We start from the raw sequence: 6461 nt of genomic DNA, 5'->3' as shown, positions 1-6461 counted from the left end.
TACTATTTCTAAATAAACAGCACATCTAAAAGTAATTCTTCAACTCATTTAGGGAAGAATATGCTGGACAAAGTGCTGTCTTAATGGGACTTGCAAATTTAGTTACAAACCGTAGATACAAACAGCTCACTGTGTTCGTTTGTAGTAAATTATAAAAAGTCACATGAGTAAAAAAGGAAGAAGAAACTAACATACTGTACTGGCTTTGGGACCTTGTAAGAAAGTCAGTGGTACTGAATGGTACTGAATGTTTATCACTTGTGCTGTCGAACTGCAGTTCGTAAAATATGTCGAAGAAATTCCAGAGGCCAGCTGGAGAACTTAACAATGCACAGTATCAGAAACAGTTAACACACAGAGAACAATCGTGACTTTCATTGTGTTAATCTTTGGAAACACGTTTAAGGGAAACATGTTAACAACAAAGAACAGGCTGTGAGCCACGTGTTTGCCTGATGATTTTGTCATCATCATATTCCGCTATTTTCATTAATCGTTTGACTTGTCAACAGAGTTTCTGAAAGTAGTTACGCAATCCAGAGTAACAGTGTGGACCTAGTGAACTGTACGTGAAAGGAAAATCGGATAAACGGGAATGATTGAGGGCCAGGAACTTTATACGCTTATTGTTGAGTTTGTAAGTGGCGTGTAATCACAAATGGATACTTCAGATACTATTTCTAAATAAACAGCACATCTAAAAGTAATTCTTCAACTCATTTAGGAAAGAATATGCTGGACAAAGTGCTGCCTTAATGGGACTTGTAAATTTAGTTACAAACTGTAGATACAAACAGCGCACTGTGTTCGTTTGTAGTAAATTATAAACAGTCACACGAGTGGAAAAGAAAGAAACAACTAACATACTATACTTGCTTTGGGATCTTGTAAGAACGTCGGTGATACTGAATAGTACTGAATGTTTATCACGTGTGCTGTCGAACTGCAGTTCGTAAAGTATGTCAAAGAAATTCCACATGAGTAGAAACGAATAATATATGATACGTGATTTTGGCTCTTGTAAGACAATCAATAGGACTAAATTGTACTGGATGCTAATTACATGTGTTCTCGAACTGTAATTAGTAAATCACGCCAGAGAAATGATGAACAAGTTTTCCAATATCAGATGTGATGCCCACAGGGCCGTTGTTTCCTTTGAGATGGTTATCTGAATGAAGCACCTTTGGAACAAGGTAGTAGGCTCGTATATGCACTGCTGTTTCATATATAGAAATATCTCTTAATATAATTGCAACACTCATTATAGCTGAAACATTAATTAGGTAAAAATCAATTAATTTGTAATGAAGGTTAATGAACATTTAGTATTTGAACATTTCGTACCGTAGCACACCAATAACAGAATATATTTATATACAATGTATTTTCCATTAAATGTGAGAGAACATTTAATTCAGAAACACGATATATGGAACGAAGTTTGTTACGGCGAAGTAAAATAGCTCATCTGTCCGTACACCCTTCTTTTCCTTTCTTTTGGCCACCAGTCTTTAAAGGCTGTTACCCTGTTCATCAAGTTTCGAGTACATTTTTCTGCGCCGTTCTCGAAGGCTTTTGCCTGCAAGTCTGCAAGCCACGCCAAGAGCTCTTGGGAAACAGCGCACCGCTGCCGCTACCAGACAAAAGCAAGCACCCAATAGCTGCAGTTTCTCGCCGGTGCCGGGGTCTTCGGGCCGTGGCACGTTGCGAGATGGCGACCGCTTGTCTCGAAGGTCCAGACGGCGTTTCTGCCACTTCTCGGGCCGCGTTCTGCAACTGCAACAAGATCGGGGGCTGTTAGTAACCACCACTGACGTGAAATACGAAGTGTGAACAAAATGTAAAGGAAATATTTTAGTTTCACGGTCTGTATACATGTGATTTTCAGCCATTTTTTATCATTTTAGTGAACATGTTCCTGACGTGAACCTTCCTGGCAGATTAAAACTGTGTGCCGGACCGAGACTCGAACTCGGGACCTTTGCCTTTTTGCCTTTCGCGGGAAAGTGCTCTACCAACTTTTTTTTTTTTTTTTTATCGTTGTCTTTGGTCGTTGCGGACGTCACATACCATCCGTCAAGTTCGTTTATTGATCCTTCCACTCAGTTTTTCTTATTACAGAGGCCAACCAGTTCTCTGACCGAATTCGCTGAGCTACCGTGTCGGCTGCCAACTGAGCTACCCAAGCACGACTCACGCCCCGTCTTCACAGCTTTACTTCTGACAATACCTCGTCTCCTACCTTCCAAACATTACAGAAGCTCTATATCCATTCTTTCAGGAGTGCTAGTTCTGCAAGGTTCGCAGGAGAGCTTCTGTAAAGTTTGGAAGGTAGGAGACGAGGTACTGGGAGAAGTAAAGCTGTGAAGCCGGGGCGTGAGTCGTGCTTGTGTAGCTCAGATGGTAGAGCACTTGCCCGCGAAAGGCAAAGGTCCCGAGTTCGAGTCTCGGTCCGGCACACAGTTTTAATCTGCCAGGAAGTTTCATATCAGCGCACACTCCGCTGCAGAGTGAAAATCTCATGTTCATGACGTGTTCTAATTTTCATCTGTTTTTCGTGTTTGGTTTACTTTCGACTGTCGAAACGGTTATACCTGTTTTAGAGTGCTCGGTGGATTATTACTTTCGAAAGCGATGGATTGAAGAATTTGCTTAAATTTTGCTTAAAAATGTTGACTGTGGCTTTTGACCAACCTACTATGAGAAAGACAAGAGTTTAAGAGTGGTATAAGCATTTCAAAGAGGGTCGTGAGGGCGTTGAAGACGACTTATCACCCTGGGCGCCCTAGCACATCAATTACTGACGATAATAAGTAAGAAGTTAAGTGACCCGATCTGGAAAATCGTCGAATCGCCATCAGAAAGGTTGCTGATGATGATGACATAGATTCTGGATCATGCAAAGCAGTTTCCGGATGTTTTGGGCATGATGCTTGTAACAACAAAGTTGGTTCCGAAATCGTTGAATTTCGACCAATAACGACGTCATGTATACATCACTAGGAAATTGATGGAGACAATGATCCAGAAGTTCCAAAGAAAGTTATAACGGGTGACAAAACATGGGAATATGGGTATGACGTCGAAACCAACGGCCAGTCGCCCCAATGGAAACTGTGTGAATAGAGAAGACCGAAAAGAAAAATCGGTAATTTCGATCACATGTGTAGGTTCTTGTCAGTGTTTTCTTCGATTAGCATTGAACAGTACGATCGCACTGTCAATAAGGAAAACTACCTGGAAGTTATGCGCCGTATGCATGAAGAATACGAAGAAAACAATTAGAATTGTGTCAAAACCGCTCGTGAAAATGGCATCAACTAATGCTCACACCTTAACGCTTGTTCGTGTTTCTTGGCAAAAAACAAAACTGTTATGTCACCACAGCCACCGTATTCGCCAGTCATAGCTCCTGCGACTTCTTTCTATTCCCGAAGCTGAAGAGAACCATGAAAGGTCGTCGTTTTGCCAATACGAGGAGATAAAAATAGAATCACTAAAGGAGCTGAACACCATAACGAAAAATCAGTTCCAGAAGTGCTTTCAAGATTGGAAAAAGCGCTGGCGCAATTTATTATATCTGAGGGGGTTCATATGGCTTTGAGCACTATGCGACTTAACTTCTGAGGTCATCAGTCGCCTAGAACTTAGAACTAATTAAACCTAACTAACCTAAGGACATCACACACATCCATGCCCGAGGCAGGATTCGAACCTGCGACCGTAGCGGTCGCTCGGCTCCAGACTGCAGCGCCTAGAACCGCATGGCCACTCTGGCCGGCATCTTAGGGGGCATTAGTCAGAATGGGACAGAGCTGACGTTGATGAATGAAGATTATTTAAGAAAAACATAAATTCCCGTTACTTTTTGATAATACTTTTTACGTGAAAATTTTCCGGTCGATAACGTGTGCATATAATTAGGAAATCAATTTATTTACGTGGATATGAAAAAGGACAAATTATGGTTGCCTCACGTGTTGAAAAGTTATATCACAAATACGAGAGGCACATCGAGAAATAATCAGCAACATTCAGTTATCAAGCCCAAATAATAATAGGTGTAAGTTTTTTTCCAAATATGTCTGCAGACCCGGTACCTGATGTCAGGGTAGGTATTTTGCTAAAGAAAGCTTTCGTTGCCTTTGGTAATCTACTTCTGATGCCAGAAAACTAATTTTAAAGGGAGATTTTGGGGTGATTCGTATTAGCTTGAAGGCCATTTCGACTGGTACCACGATCTCCAAATGTTGTGTTAAAATTGTTTGTAATTAAATGATTCAAATGGCTCTGAGCACTATGGGACTTAACATCTGAGCTCATCAGTCCCCTAGAACTTAGAACTACTTAAACCTAACTAAGGACATCATATACATCAATGCCCGGGGCAGGATTCGAACCGGCGACGCTAGCGGTCGCGCGGTTCCAGACTGGAGCGCCTAGAACAGCTCGGCCTCTGCGGCCGGCTGTTTGTAATTATCTGTGCGGAATGAGTGGGACGTCAGTCATGTTGGTACCTCACCTTATGCCCAGGGGCATGCTTCCAACAATTACAGCAACGTATCTACTTGTATCGGTACACACTTGTGACCTGTTGTGTCGTCAATTGAAACGGGCAACAATAACGTAGATACAGTTTTAGAAAAGCCCTCTCCACACGTTAACAGACCAGGGCCGTTGTTTACCCACTTATTTAATCTAGTATGGTTTTCAGCTAAACGGTAATGCCTTGCCAAGTTTGACTGCTTCACGATTGTAAACGACATATCATCCATAAGCAAAATATTTTACCTAACACTTCTCCATTCGGTTAACTGTAACGGATTTTGAAAGTCGTTCCCGTGAAACTACAGGGTCAGCGAAATGAATCAAGCTTGAAATACGCTAGAATGTTTTATTCACGGAACAATACTTCGGATTGTCGCTGTCGCAACTTCGAGCTGCTTCGTAGTGGCATTGGAATTTGGTGTTACTTCTAGTCCATGTATCAGCTGAAAAGGTAACTGCATTTATCCCGCCGCTGCCGGTATTTTCAAGCGTACTTTATTTTTGCAACTTCTTGAAATTATTTTATGAAGTTATACTGCCCGTGAGAGCGTGGCTGGATCAGGGACCATAATGGCAATAAATAGTGTACTGGAAGTAAATCCAAAAGGCAAGACACAGTTATATGAAAGAGAATGTGCATGCGATACCTCTCAACCACTGTACAGGACTACCTAAAACTACCTGTCATCGTCGGAAGAAAGCGGGACGCAGAAAGACCCAGAAGATTCTGGACGAGTGTGTAGAGCGAGAGGAGACAGCCACACACAACCGAAAACGTACCGGACGGTACAGTCAAGGGCTATAATGAGAATTATAATGGGGCGAAGGAATAGAGTTTCTAGAAGTGAGTAATAAAAAAGGAAAACTAGAACCGAACAGCTTGTCTATCTACGGACAAGGAAGACATAAAGAGGAACACGCTCTCAAATTCAGAGCAAGTTGAAAATGTAACGAATGCAGGATGTGACAACACGCAATAATGGAACGCAACAGCACGCAGGAAGTAATAGAGGAAGATTATGAAAATCACAGGTCATAGGAGAACCTAAAAATTACAAGAGGATCTACGCAGAGAATAGGAAGAGTGATGGACGTGACATGAAAAATGGCAGAAGTTTCTAATTGGATCCGCTACTGGAGCGTTATTTTACTATTTTATTAATTTATTTTTTTAACTGTCATTGTAATCTACCGTGTAGATAGTTCCTGTAAAGCATTTTGCTAGAAAATTGGAGATCTCTTTTTCTTGTTACCACAGAAAGCAGTTTACTCATTATGAAGCTTCTACAATTATGTTAAACACCTAATTCATATCGCTGCTGACAAATGAAGGGATTTCTCCTTAGTTACCACACAATTACCTCTGTACCTTACATCTGGGTGAACTCTCATACATCAGACGTAAGTTTTGGTCTCTCTGCCTGCTGACAATTAATCATGTCATTTATTACACGTAGTCGAGTTAATTATTCAAAGCTTAATCGCATTCCTTGCCATGGAAATAATTTTTATTGTGTTTAATTATTTAAAGGTATCAAATGCAAGGAGTTGGAGGCGGATTGTTCAATCATGAAACGACCGAACACCGTTCGTTTTCTCTCGTCAACTCTTCAACAAACATCTACATCTACATCTACATTTATACTCCGCAAGCCACCCAACGGTGTGTGGCGGAGGGCACTTTACGTGCCACTGTCATTACCTCCCTTTCCTGTTCCAGTCGCGTATGGTTCGCGGGAAGAACGACTGTCTGAAAGCCTCCGTGCGCGCTCTAATCTCTCTAATTTAACATTCGTGATCTGCTCGGGAGGTATAAGTAGGGGGAAGCAATATATTCGATACCTCATCCAGAAACGCACCCTCTCGAAACCTGGCGAGCAAGCTACACCGCGATGCAGAGCGCCTCTCTT

General features: G+C 41.6%; 1 protein-coding gene across 1 annotated transcript in view; it reads right to left on the bottom strand.

Moving 5' to 3' along the window:
* Positions 1–445: 445 nt before the first annotated feature.
* LOC126188427 (uncharacterized) overlaps positions 446–6461 on the bottom strand; it is a 641976-nt gene continuing 635960 nt past the window's right edge. Inside the window, exon 7 of the mRNA XM_049930030.1 lies at positions 446–1779. The gene's annotated coding sequence lies outside the window, so the exon portion shown is untranslated. The remainder of the gene's footprint in view (positions 1780–6461) is intronic.

The sequence above is a fragment of the Schistocerca cancellata genome, chromosome 5 (assembly GCF_023864275.1).
Source record: "Schistocerca cancellata isolate TAMUIC-IGC-003103 chromosome 5, iqSchCanc2.1, whole genome shotgun sequence".
NCBI lineage: Eukaryota > Metazoa > Arthropoda > Insecta > Orthoptera > Acrididae > Schistocerca > Schistocerca cancellata.
Note: the sequence above shows the minus strand (reverse complement) of the source record. Positions and strands in the feature narration are given on the sequence as shown.